The sequence below is a fragment of the Schistocerca gregaria genome, chromosome 1 (assembly GCF_023897955.1).
Source record: "Schistocerca gregaria isolate iqSchGreg1 chromosome 1, iqSchGreg1.2, whole genome shotgun sequence".
In the NCBI taxonomy this organism is placed as follows: Eukaryota; Metazoa; Arthropoda; class Insecta; order Orthoptera; family Acrididae; genus Schistocerca; species Schistocerca gregaria.
This window is the reverse complement of record NC_064920.1, coordinates 1,072,082,705-1,072,097,835: the sequence shown is the minus strand read 5'-3', so window position 1 is coordinate 1,072,097,835 and position 15,131 is coordinate 1,072,082,705. Positions and strand designations below refer to the sequence as shown.

At 38.1% G+C, this 15,131-nt stretch overlaps 1 protein-coding gene across 2 annotated transcripts in view; it reads right to left on the bottom strand.

Annotated features, from left to right (window-relative positions):
• Window positions 1-15,131, bottom strand: part of LOC126281632 (golgin subfamily A member 6-like protein 22) — a 279,886-nt gene that overhangs the window by 89,147 nt on the left and 175,608 nt on the right. The window lies entirely within an intron of this gene.

Here is a 15,131-nt window from a genome sequence, read left to right as displayed (position 1 = left end):
AAATTGTTTTTCACGCCCTGTTGTGAAAACAGAAGACTGTATGTGCTTGTTTCCATGGTGTTGCCTGAATTTGTGCGCAGTTTATTGAAACTTCCGTTGAGTTTTCCATTGTACATACTTACCTTCTTTATTTTTTTTATAATAGTTTGAAGCATTACATTACAAGTGAATGAGATAAAGTGGAAAGTATAAGACGGACTTATTAGTACCGTCAGGTTGTGCGAACACTTTATTGTAGCAACAATGCGTTATCTCTCACTAGTTGTTCTGTCCACTTTTTCTCACACAGAAATCGGTAAATACATTTGCCTGTGGAACAATTAGAACAAACAGGAAAGGTTTGACAGAGAATTTACCTAAAGAAAAATGTCTAAATCACAATCTTTAGACCTAACAGTATTTCAATGGAAGGAAAATGAAGTAGTGTATTTTGCGTCAAACTTCCATGGCACTGAACAGAGCGCAGTGACAAGAAAACAGAAAGATGGAACTAGTATGACTATACCATGTCCAGTTATTGTATGTGATTGCAATAAAAACATGGGTGGTGTGGATCATGCAGAGAGATTACATTCAACTTATGGTCTTGACAAGCGATCAAAGAAATGGTGGAATCGTCTCTTCTGGGGAGCAATAGAAATTGCTTTTGTCAATGCTTACGTCATTTTCAGTGATTTACATGGGGCACTGCCACTGCTGGAATTCAGGCGTGCTGTGGCACTAGGGCTATTGAATGAACAGCAAGTGCCAAATGTCAAAAAGAGAAACTGGTAAAGATGAAATAACTCTCCCAAAGAGAAGGAAAGATAACTTTTCTGTTCTGAAGAACGTACGTCTTGGAAACCGAGGAAAATATTTGTAGTGTTCAGTTGTAAAAGAGGACAGTGCGAAATGTGTGCGAAAAATAAAATTCAGTCGAGACCACATTCACAATGTAGTACGTGTAAAGTGTATTTGTGCTGCACTGAGAAAAAGAACTGTTTCCTACAATTTCATGAGGTATCACAAAATATGTGATATGTATATACTGTCAAAAATGTATAGCTAAGTTACTATGTATTGTGAAGTTGCTCTAGAATAAATTTATGTGAATTTTTTTAAAAAATTCAGAAATATATTTCTGTTAATTAATTTTCTTATGTAAAAATATTTAATATTTATGTGGAATAAAGTTCAACTTATATAAATTGGAGCATTTTTCTGCGCAGGTTGTGATTCTGTCCATGGAGTCTGACAGTACTTCTGAGTACCAAGAGAGAAAAAAATTGTGAAAAATAAAATAAAATTTTACAAAAAATCCTACTGTCATTTGAGGCCACAAAAGCATAAATTCTGCAAAGAAAATGTTAAAAAGTAATTTTTTTCTTGTGTCAGGAAACAAAGGCTTAAATAATGATTGCTGTCTGAACTAAGGAAACAACACTGTGTTCATGAGAGTACGAATAAATAGTATATTGTCAGACTGAATTACCATAAATCAAAAAGAAAAAGAAAAACAATTAAATTTAAATTAGTGGAAATCACAAAATCAAAAGTTCACTAAAACTGTAATAAACTGCAGTCAGAGTCAGCAAAATGACTACACTATCCTCTCATTAGAAAGAAGAGTGCACTCTTCCAGAATGTGGCTTATAGATTGTTAAATGCCAAAAACAAAACACAACATTGGTTCTTTTGTTGGAGAAGGAATCTATGCATAAAAAGAACTGTGTCCCACTGGATGTGTATTAACAGCATTTTGTTCTTCCTCAGCAACTTGAAGGAGCTATGTCATGACTGGTTATCAGTTTCATCAACTGTAGATTGTCTAAAATACCTTCCAGCCATTTCTTCTCCCTACGATACAACATCCTGCTTCCCAAAAGCAAAGTTACAGCATCTGTTTAGGCATCACATTTTGTCACTATTAGTACTGTTCAGGCCTCATTGGCTGCTTCATCTGCCACATCACTGTTTCAAAACTGCCACATGCCCTGGTATTCAGCAGAATATAAACAATGAACACAAATGATGTAGGCAAAGGAAGGTGCCCTGGGTGGACTGGACACATCTATTTTCTGGGTATGCACTTGGACATGATCATGGTAAAACACTGAGCAGCCAAGGCTGTCCCTTGGCTTTGTCCTATTAATGAAAACTGCCAAATTGATGTAGTGAATGAATGAAAAGTTAATTCATGAAATTCAGACTAGCCGCCTTCTTGTATTCCAAAATACTGAGAAAAACTCTAAGCTTCTTGAGCATCCTGGAAGGTGATCAGCAACATCCCTAGGCAGCAACTAGAATCTGGTTCACACCAGGTGACTTAAGATATACTTTATGCAAATCCAAAATGGCTTTGTGGCATTTATTTGAAGTACAAAATTAATCTCTTATAATATGTTAAACAACCAGAATTAGTAGTGCCAGCCCATTAGCATCAACACTGTGACTAGCAATGGAGCTGGTCTTGCAACACCTGTGGCCAGCCTTATTCCATCTTTAGACATATAAATCTTGCTGTTCCATACACCTTAGAACTGTAATTGAGTCAGGCCACATGAAGGCTTTATAAAGTTGTAGAATACATTCTGTATAACCCACCATATACACATGACTAAGATATTCATGTTCAGTGTTTTTAGAGACCTAGCTTCCACATCATTTAGGTGAGATAACCATAAAGGCTGCTGTTCAATAAAACAGCTACAAAATTCACTGAAGTCTTGAACTTAAAAATTGTCTCTCTCAGGAAAAGTTTTATTGGCCCGTAAATGCCTACTACGTTGTGGAAATATGTAGTGTTTTCATGAAGTCCTCATCGTCCCATGTCAAAACAATATATTTTTGTCGTTGTTGTTGTCTTCAGTCCAGAGACTGGTTTGATGCAGCTCTCCATGCAACTCTTTCCTGTGCAAGCCTCTTCATCTCCAAGTACCTACTGCACCCTACTTCATTCTGATACACATCTCTTGGTCTTTCTCTACAGTTTCTACCCTCTGCACTGCCCTCCTATACTAAACTGGTAATCCCTTGATGCCTCAGAACATGTCATACCAACTGATCCTTTCTTCTAGCCAAGTTGTGCCACAAATTCCTCTTCTCCCCAATTCACTTCAGTGCCTCCCCATTAGTTATGTGATCTACCCCTTTTAATCTTCAGCATTCTTCTGTATCACATTTCGAAAGCTTCTATTCTTTTCTTGTCCAAACTATTTATCATCCATGTTTCACTTGTATACATGGCTAAACTTCATACAAATACTTTCAAGAACATCTTTCTGACACTTAAATCTATACTCGATGTTAACAAATTTCTTTTATTCAAAAACGCTTTTCTTGCCACAGCCAGTCTACATTTTATATCCTCTCTACTTTGACCATCACAGTTATTTTGCCCCTCAAATAGCAAAACTCACCTACTACTTTATGTGTCTTATTTCCTAATCTAATTTCCTCAGCATCACCTGATTTAATTTGACTACATTCCTTTATCCTCGCTTTGCTTTTGTTAATGTTCATTTTATATCCTTCTTTCAAGACACTGTCCACACCTGTCAACAACTGATTTGTTTGGGATTGGAAATATTATATTCTTCTTGAAGTCTGAGGGTATTTTACCTGTCTCATACATCTTGCTCACCAGATGGTAGAGTTTTGTCAGGGCTGGCTCTCCCAAGGCTATCAGTAGCTCTAATGGAATGTTGTCCACTCCCAGGGCCTTCAGTACTCTGCCAATTCAACATGCAGCATAACATCTCCCATTTCATCTTCACTTACATTCTCTTCTATTTCCATACTATTGCCCTCAAATACATTACCATTATACAGACCCTTATATAGACCCCTTCCAGCTTTCTGCTTTCCCTTCTTTGCTTAGAACTGGTTTTCCATCTCTTGTTGTTGTTGTGGTCTTCAGTCCAGAGACTGGTTTGATGCAGCTCTTTATGCTACTCTATCCTGTGCAAGATTCTTCATCTCCCAGTGCCTACTACAACCTACATCCTTTTGAATCCGCTTAGTGTATTCATCTCCAGGTCTCCCTCTATGATTTTTATCCTCCACACTGCCCTCCAATACTAAATTGGTGATGCCTTGACACCTCAGAACCTGTCCTACCAACCAATCCCTTCTTCTAGTTAAGTTGTGACACAAATTTCTCTTCTCCCCAATTCTATTCAGTACCTCCACATTAGTTATGTGATCTACCCATTTAATCTTCAGCATTCTTCTGTAGCACATTTCGAAAGCTTCTATTCTTTTCTTGTCCAAACTATTTATCATCCATGTTTCACTTCTATACATGGCTAAACTTCATACAAATACTTTCAAGAACATCTTTCTGACACTTAAATCTATACTCGATGTTAGCAAATTTCTCTTCTTCAGAAACACTTTCCCTGCCATAGCCAGTATACATTTTATATTCTCTCTACTTCGACCATCATCAGTTATTTTGCTCCCCAAATAGCAAAACTCATTTACTACTTTAAGTGTCTCATTACCTAATCCAATTCCCTCAGCATCACCCGACTTAAATTGACTAATTGACTTAATTTGACTACATTCCATTATCCTCGTTTTGCTTTTGTTGATGTTCATCTTATACCCTTCTTCCAAGACACTGTCCATTCCATTCAACTGCTCTTCCAGGTCCTTTGCTCTCTCTGGCAGATTTACAATGTCATGAGTGAACCTCAAAGTTTTTATTACTTCTCCATGGATTTTTTCATATGATCACTTGATATTCACAAAAGTGGTTCTCTTTTCTCCAAAGTTTTCTTTAATTTCCCTGTAGGCATTATCTATCTTACCCCTAGTGATATACACCTCTACATCCTTACATTTGTCCTCTTGCCATTCCTGCTTAGCCATTTTGCACTACCTGTTGATTTCATTTTTGAGATGATTGTATCTATTTTTGCCTGCTTCATTTAGTGAATTTTTGTATTTTCTCCTTTCATCAGTTAAATTCAGTATCTCCTCTTTTACCCAAGGATTAGCCCTCGTCTTTTTACCTACTGTGCTGCCTTCACTATTTCATCTCTCAAAGCTACCCATTCTTCTATTGTATTTCTTTCCCCCATTCATGTCAATGGTTCCCTAATGCTCTTCCTGAAACTCTCTAAAACCTCTGGTTCTGTCAGTTTATCCAGATCCCATCTCCTTAAATTCCCACCTTTTTGCAGTTTCTTCAGTTTTAATCTACAGTTCATAATCAATAGATTGTGGTCAGAGTCCACATCTGCACCAGGAAATGTCTTACAATTTACAACCTGCTTCCTAAATCTCTGTCTTACCATTATATAATCTATCTGAAAACTTTCAGTGTCTCCAGGCCTTTTCCACATATACAACCTTCTTTCATGATTCTTAAACCAAGTGTTACTATAATTGAGTTATGCTCTGTGCAAAATTCTACCAGATGGATTCCTCTTTCATTACTTACCCCCATGCCATATTCACCTACCACTTTCCCTTCTCTTTCTTTTCCTACCATCGAATTTCAGTCCCCCATGACTATTAAATTTTTGTCTCCCTTCACCATCTGAATGATTTCTTTCACCTCATCATACATTTCTTCAATCTCTTCATTATCTGCGGAGCTAGTTGGCATATAAACTTGTACTACTGTGGTACATGTGGGCTTTGTGTGTATCTTGGCTACAATAATGCATTCACTATGCTGTTCATAGTAGTTGACCCATGCTCCTATTTTTTTGTTCGTTATTGAACCTACTCCTGCATTACCTCTATTTGATTTTGTATTAATAAACCTGTATTCACCTGACCAGAAGTCTCGTTCCTCACCTACCAGTTAAGCTATGTTTTATTTACACAGTCACTTTCAATTCCCTTATGCAACATTTTCAAGTGTTTTGCAGCAGGTATGCTGATGGCATCACAATTACTTTGCAACACATATACCTTCAATTTAGATGAATTGTCATCACCTGGAGTAAAACAGACAGTGGCGTAAGAAAACTGTACAGCTGACATCATTAAGAAGCTGTTGTACAAGATAAAATTCAGTAATTAAAGAAAAGAAAAGTTGTGAGAGACCTTCTAGCATACACTTAAAATCAGTTTCTCTACACCTCCATTTATTGGCATATATTTTAAAGAAAAGTCACCAGTACAACTATGGAAACACCTGCAAAATTGTTGGATTATATAACATCAACTGCAGCCTCAGTATACCTGGGAACAAAGATACCTGCATACAGAGGGGACCAGTAGCACTAAAGAAGAAACTGGAAAGAATTCCAAGATCCAGGAAGCTCAAAAATCAATTTTGTGTATCGTGTGGTTAAGTATAGCCACGTTTCAGTTCAAAGTATTACACTTGTTACCTCACATGATGAACATGGAAACAGACATTTGATTAATACACTAAATTTAACTATGATCAGAAGCATACAGGAATGGCAGTTGCAGTGGGGAAGCCATAGTTCGTAAAATATTAAAGGAGGGATACAATGCCAAATGTAGTGGGACTGGAATGTCTACTTGAAACAAGATGAAAAGCATTCACAATAAATATTCAAATGATGATATGGACAACTGTATAACTACACATCAGGTTCCGTTACATTATGAATAACCTAGTAAAATATCAGATCGGAGAAAACTTTTAAATTCTGGCGCACTGGAATTTTCAGGAAAACTGTTCTGTCTGTGTAATTTGTTTTTAAAGACACCAAAGTAAATGAGAGATCATCAATGGCAAAACAGGCTTACTACACTACTCGAAAAATAAAAAAATAATTATTTAACAGAATAAGGAAGCATGGGAATTTAAACTGTCACTGGTTTTATGTTAAAATTGGATCCACATACATTGCATTGTAAAGAAATCCTGACAAAGTTATAGTGTGCAAGGAACATCTGCACACAAAAGGGTTAGTGAAGATTTAACTGTTTTGCATGCAAGCAGTAACAATTGTATTATTCCAGGTCTACTGTTCATATATGACACTAAAACATTAACTATCATTCAGAAAAAGGTAAATTGTAATTGATATAGGTGTACTGCCTAAAGTGACATACAAAATTTATGTTGGTCAGGGACTCAAACCTTTATTTCCGACTTATTGTGAGTGGTATCCTTACCACTTAGCCCACCCAAGCATGCTCCCCAGATTGACCCACACTTCCACATGTCATCCTCCTATCTATTTCTGAAATGAAATGTCGTGTGGCTAGGGCCTCCTGTCAGGTAGACCGTTCACCTGGTACAAGTCTTTCGAATTGACGCCACTTCGGCGACCTGCGCGTCGATGAGGATGAAATGATGATGATTAGGACAACACAACACCCAGTCCCTGAGCGGAGAAAATCTCCGACCCAGCCGGGAATCAAACCTGGGCCCTTAGGATTGACAGTCTGTCACGCTGACCACTCAGCTACTGGGGGCGGACTTATTGTAGATTATTAATGTTGTTTTAGGTAATACATCTTTACCAATTACACTGTAGTTGAATATCAGGAATAAATTTCAATATTTGCAACTGTAATCAACCAACAAAACTAAATATATATAGGGTGAAGCTACACCTGTGATGAAAATGACAATGATAGTCTATTATAGCTTTTTATTTTAAGTCTAAAAACCTGCATGGGAATCACGAAATGTGTGACTGTTGAATTAATGAATTAATAATCTATAAAAGGAAATAGATATGTCCATGACAAAAAGGATTGTTAATACTCCAACGTGGATTTCCTATTACAGTTAACTGAATTTCAGGAATAAATTTCCGTTTTTGATTCTGTAGTTTGTAATCAAATATAAACATTCAGAAAAAGGGCAGAAAAAATTTAAAATATGTAAAATAAGTTTACTGGCAGATTGCCTGTACTAATCATAGCTGATGTTTTACACATAACAACAACCAGAAGAAAAAGCCATTTTTCTATAGTTCATTAGAAAGTTAAATATATATACCAGTGACCATGTAATTATGAGTTATTGCAATTGAAAGCTAAGCTTTCAGTACACGGAAGAGTGTAGTGAAAAGCTACATTTGCAGATTAGCATACTAACGGAAATAGTGTAACCACATTCTTTATTTTGTTATTGACAAAATCACATGGATGTTCCACAATGCAACCAATTTCAACCACAAAGCATTTGAAAATGAACACAATGTAGTTGAAACCTGCTGCGCTGTGAAATATTAGTGACTGTGTCAAACAAAAAATTGCAGAATACATCAATTTCAATGTAATGTGCTCTGAAAGGATGTACTCTGTCATGACAGTAGACAATTTCTGGAAGATATGTCTAAAAAATGAAAAATAAAAGCAACACATTTCTCAAGGAGAAATTTCCACATGAACATTCATTTTGCTTACACTTTTATACTGAATTGACAAAGAGAAGTGTCTGATATAATAAAGGTATTATCATTTACTGACAGTATAGTGACTGACATATTGTAGATTTAGATGTTAATTCCACATCAGAACCTCTGTAGCAAAACATATCAAGTTTGCTATACCCCACATCTTAAGGAACCAGTTGCTACTGCACACAATTTCTGTCAATTTAACTGTAAAAAAGGAACAAGAGGATTAATATAAGACAATTTCACAACATAAATGAAATGCCTTTGACATGATGTCCTATCATACTGTTATTACATCAAAACGTTAGCAAAGCAAAACATAATCAGCAGTATTTCACCATATTGTTTTCACATGATTTTCTATCTGATGATCTCCAAACTGAAAACCAAAGAAAATAAGAGAAAATGTTTCAGTTTCATGATGAATACTTACAGTAGCTTATTTTCACTGAGTAATTTAGGTACTGAATATTTTTAAAAGTTTTATTTCCTAATTTTACGCTAGAATGATCTGACTGGGTCTGTGAGGCCCACTTGTTTCTGTTTCACTGAATTTAATTTCTTATAGTTGCTGATTTGACTCGAGTGCTCTGCTAGCTTCCTGAAACATCCAAGAGAAAGCGTTCACATCTTGAATGAGGTATTGCTATGTTTAGTCATTGTTTGGCAGTCTTCCAAAAGGTGTTCAGGTCTGTCAGACCCAGCCCGACCATTTATGTTACTAATTTCTGCCAGTGCAACCTCATTTTTATTTTGGTGTAAGCCTATCATTGAGTCACTTTGTGAACTATTTGTGATGTCCCAAAAGCAAATTATCACTGTCACCAGATTACAATATAAAATGGCAAGGGAAAATCTTTCATACAGTGGAATTTACAGAATTTTATACAATGATGAGAGTGAAGTAGACGATTCTGATGCAGAACAGACTTTGAAATAAAAGTGATCATGATGGTAATAGTAAAATAAGTGGAGGTGAAGGAGAAGATGTTCAGCCTTCTGCCATCCTTCTAAACTGTTGTTCATTCAAGTACAACTCTTGTAACTAGCTCAGGTACAACAACTGTGTACTTTTACAAAGGAAGGAACAGAGTAACTAAATGGAGAAAAGCTTGTTTACCACAAATCATTTAAACAAGATGTCACAACATGGTTACCATGCATTTGCCTGGAAATATTCGAGCTGCGATGGACATACATTCAGCATTAGAATCATGGCAGTTAATTTTTAGTAATCGATTGCTTGATTTAGTTCTTGAATCAACCAATACCTATACTGATTCAGTTGAAACAAATATACAAGTGACACAAATATGGCTAGGCCTAAAATTTTTGATGAACTGAAGGCATATTTTGATCTAGTTTACTTATTTGGAACATTGCATGGTGGTAAAATTAATCCTAAAGACTTTTGGAACACATATGGGACCATAATATAAATCTTACAAACAAGTATGTCATTGAAAAGATACAGATTTTTGACTCATTGTATCAGGTTTGACAATATCCATATGAGAGAAGAAAGAAAACCACAAGATTATCTTGCTGCCGTAAGATTCATTATTGATGTATTTGTCTCCAGGTGCAATGCATATTTTGCTCCATCAGAAAACATTACTTCGCACAATATGCTTGTTCCACAAACAGGAAGATGCAGGTTCAGGCTGTATATCCCAAATAAACTAGCGAAGTACATGATCAAGGTCTTCATCCTGGCTTATTCTAAAATATATTATGTAAAATATTTGGGAGTCTATGCAGATGCACAACGACAAGGACCATACAAAGTCAGTAATAAGGCAAACGATGTTGTTTAGTGTCTTGTAGGTCTGGAAGAAATCTGAGAGCAGATAACTGATCTTGCTCAGTCATCAAAATAGTACTACAAGAAAAGGCTGCTGAATATAGACTGGGATGTCTATGGATTCATTGAGGGCAGATACAGACAGAAAGTCATGCAAAATACTTTTAAACATGTTTTCTGAAAATTGTCTTGAGCAGCTAGCTCGGCTGCCCACAGGCAGTGGAAATATCTTAGACCTTTAGCTACAAATAGGCTGGACCTTATCGACAATGTCAGTATAGAAATGGGGATTAGTGAGCATGATGTCTTTAACGAAAGCTAATAAATCAGTCAAGAAGGTTAGGACAGTGTTTCTACTACACAGAGCAGATAAGAAGCTATTAACGTCTAACTCAAACGGTGAATTGGCATCACTTAATACCAGGAAGATATTATGGGCAAAGTTTAAACAGCCTGTAAATTGTTGTCTGGAAAGTTATTTGCCTAGTAAGTGGATGAAGGATGGGAAGACCCACTATGGTTTAATAATGGAATTCATAAGATGCTGAGAAAGCAGAGGCTGTTGCACTCTAGGTCCAAATGACAATGCACAAACAAAGACAAGCAAAGGTTAGTAGAGATTAGTACATTTGTGGAAAGATCTATCATTCAGTCCCTTGTTGACCAGCCTGGTGTGTTTGTTGAAGACAGCCAAAGTTTTAAATTTCACATTCAAGAAACTATTCATGCAGGAGAACTGTACAAACATACCAAGACTCACATATGGACGACATAGGAATAAGCATACCTGGCATAGAGAAGCAACTTATAGATTTGAAAACAAATTAATCACCAGGTCCGGATGGAATCCCAGCAACTTAATAGATTTGAAAACAAATTAATCACCAGGTCCGGATGGAATCCCAGCTCAATTTTACAAAGAATACTCTACAGCACTGGCCCTTACCTAGCTTGCATTTCTCATGACTCTCACACCCCGCTCAACTTCCCAACAACTGGAAAAAAGCGCAAGTGACTTCATCATATAAGGAAGGTAAAAGAACGGACCTACAAAATTACAGACCAATATCCCTAACTTCTGTTTGCTGCAAAATCCTTGAACATATTCTCAGTTCGAATATAATAAACTTTCTTGAGGCTAAGAAGCTTGTGTCCATGTCCAGAAAGCATCGCTCACATGGAACTCAGCCTGCCCTTTACTTACATGGTACACTGAGAACTATGGAAGAAGGACAACAGGCAGATTTCATAATTCTAGATTTCCAGAAAACATTTGACACGGTACCCCATTGCAGGCTGTTAATGAAGGTACAAGCATATGGAATAAGTTCACAGATACGTCAATGGCTCGAAGACTTCTTAAATAATAGAACCCAGTATGTTGGTCTCAACAGCGAGTGTTCATCAGAGACTAGGACATCAGCAGGAGTGCCCCTGGGAAGTGTGATAGGACCACTGTTGTTCTCCATATACATAAATGATTTGGTGGACAGGGTGGGCAGCTGTCTGCAGTTGTTTGCTGATGAAACCATGGTGTACAGTAAGGTGTCAAAGCTGAGCGGCTGTGTGAAGATGCAGGACGACTTACACAAAATTTCCTTTTGGTGTGATGAATGGCAGCTAGCCCTAAATGTGGAAAAATATAAGTGAATCAGGATGAGTAGGAATAACAAACCTGTAATGTTCGGATGCAGTATTACTAGTGTCCATATTGACACAGTCAAGTCATTTAAATATCTGGGCATATTGTTGCAAAGCAATATGAGATGGAATGAGCCCGTGAAAACTGTAGTAGGGAAGGCAAATGGTCAACTTCAGCGTACTGGGAGAAACTGCTCAAGTGTGTGGGATTCATAACAGTTAGGACTGAAGGAAGACACTGAAGCAATTCAGAAGAGGGCTGCTGGATTTGTCACCAGGATATTTTAACAAAACCTAAGTGTTACAGAGATGCTTTGGGAACTCAAGTGGGAATCCTTGGAGGGAAGGTGGCACTCCTTTTGGGAAATATTATTGAGAAAATTTAGAGAACTGGTATTTGAAGCTGACTGCCCAATGATTCTGCTGCACCAACATTCATAGCACATAAGGACCATGAAGATACAATACGAGAAATTAGAGCTCAAACAGAGGTGTACAGACAGTCGTTTTTCCACACTCTATTTGCAAGTGGAACAGGAGGGGAAATGACAAGTAGCGGTACAGTGTACCCTACACCATGCATCTTACGATGGGTCATGGAGTATTTATGTAAATGCAGATGTAGATTAATGTTGTTGGTACATTAAAAAACAGCCTGAAATTCCAGTTAAGTTTGTTCCCAAAATATCTAAAAATAGAGTAGTAAGTATGTTTGGATTTCAGGAAGATGTCACAAAACTTTCTTATGTACCAAAACGAAACATATCAGAACTGCTTATTTCATCAAAGCATCACAATGATGAAACTGGCAGTGACAATAGTGAAAAGAAAAAACCAAGTGTGAGCATAACATTGTGCTACAACAAAACAAAAGGTGGCAGAGATGACATTGACGCTATGAATGGTAGACGTACTGTTGCTAGAGGGACAAGACGGTGGCCTCCCTGTCTCTTTCTTCAGTTGTTGAACACTGCAGCTCTCAATGGCTACATTGTATTCAAAGCAGAAAAGTTTCAGTTAGAAGAGAATACCTTAGAACCATAGGAAAGTCGCTTATAACACCATACTGACAATCCATTCGATCCAACCAAATCTCTTGCACAAAATTCACAGGCTTGCCCCTATAACCTCTCCGGCACCCAGGAACAAAGAACAGTTGAAGATCCACAACCAGGGATAAGGGGAGGATGCTAGAAATGCAAGGACTGTAAAACTAAACACTTCTGCAAAATTTGCAAGTAATGTTTATGCTTGGTGCATGCTGAAATGGTTGCAGTGACTGTTTTGAAAAATGATGATTTTAGAGGGCAATATCTCACAAACTATTCATTAGGTTCATTATTTCTATTTTTATAATGAAGATTCAACATTTTTGAGTCTTAGTTCTACAACCTATTCTTATTTATATTTGTATTTCTATAAAATTTGCTAGTATTTCGAGTTTATTTACTGTTGGTACTGCAAAGAAATATGTTTTGTTTTTGTTTTGTTTTTTTTATAATTATTGTATAATTCAAAAAGTTGAAAGAATGTCACTATAGCATTTAATACTACCTGAACAAAATGAAAATAATAGCGCTGGCAGGTCGATAGACACACAAACAAACACAAATATACACACAAAACTCAAGCTTTCACAACCAACAGTTGCTTCTTCACGAAAGAGGAAAGGAGATGGAAAGACGAAAGGATGTGGGTTTTAAGGGAGAGGGTGAGGAGTCATTCCAGTCCTGGGAGCGGAAAGACTTACCTTAGGAGGAAACTCCTCACCCTCTCCCTTAGAACCCACATCCTTTCATCTTTCGCTCTCCTTACCTCTTTCCTGAAGAAGCAACCGTCGGTTGCAAAAGCTGGTACAGAAGCAGATAACCAGAGCCACTTCCTCATCCCCTCAAACCCAGAACCTCTCACAGAAGAACCCCAAAAGTGCCCCACTTGTGACAGAATACTTCCCGGGACTGGATCAGACCTTGAATGTGGCTCTCCACCAGGGATACGACTTCCTAAAATCCTGCCCCGAAATGAGATCCATCCTTCATGAAATCCTCCCCACTCCACCAAGAGTGTCTTTCCGCCGTCCACCTAACCTTCGTAACCTCTTGGTTCATCCCTATGAAATCCCCAAACCACCTTCCCTACCCTCTGGCTCCTACCCTTGCAACCGCCCCCGGTGTAAAACCTGTCCTATGCACCCTCCCACCACAACCTACTCCAGTCCTGTAACCCGGAAGGTGTACACGATCAAAGGGAGAGCCACATGTGAAAGCACCCACGTGATTTACCAACTGACCTGCCTGCACTGTGACGCTTTCTATGTGGGAATGACCAGCAACAAACTGTCCATTCGCATGAATGGACACAGGCAGGCAGTGTTTGTTGGTAATGAGGATCACCCTGTGGCTAAACATGCCTTGATGCACGGCCAGCACATCTTGGCACAGTGTTACACCGTCCGAGTTATCTGGATACTTCCCACCAACACCAACCTATCCAAACTCCGGAGATGGGAACTCGCCCTTCAGTATATCCTCTCTTCTCGATATCCGCCAGGCCTCAACCTCCGCTAATTTCAAGTTGCCGCCGCTCATACCTCACCTGTCTTTCAACAACTTCTTTGCCTCTGTACTTCCGCCTCGACTGACATCTCTGCCCTTACTCTTTGCCTTTAAATATGTCTGCTTGTGTCTGTGTATGTGCGGATGGATATGTGTGTGGGTGTGTGTGTGCGAGTGTACACCTGTCCTTTTTTTCCCCTAAGGGAAGTCTTTCCGCTCCCGGGATTGGAATGACTCCTTACCCTCTCCCTTAAAACCCACATCTTTTCATTTTTCCCTCTCCTTCCCTCTTTCCTGACGAAGCAACTGCCAGTTGCGAAAGCTCGTAATTCTCTGTGTGTGTTTGTGTGTTTTGATCATGTGCCTGTCTGCCGGCGCTTTCCCGCTTGGTAAGGCCATATATATATATATATATATATATATATATATATATATATATATATATATAATGTCTGCTTGTGTCTGTGTATGTGTGTGTGTGTGTGTGTGTGTGTGTGTGTGTGTGTGTGTGTGTGTGCACGAGTATCTCACGAGTATCTACCTATCATTTTTTCCCCCTAAGGTAAGTCTTCCCGCTCCCAGGATTGGAATGACTCCTTACCCTCTCCCTTAAAACCCACATCCTTTCATCTTTCCTTTTCCTTCCCTCTTTCCTGACGAAGCAGCCGCTGGTTGCGAAAGCCGAGATTTTGTGTGTGTGTTTGTGTGTTATTTTATTGTGCCTGTCTACCGGCGCTTTCCCGCTTGGTAAGTCTTGGAATCTTTGTTTTTAATGAAAGAAACTTCCACATGGGAAAAATA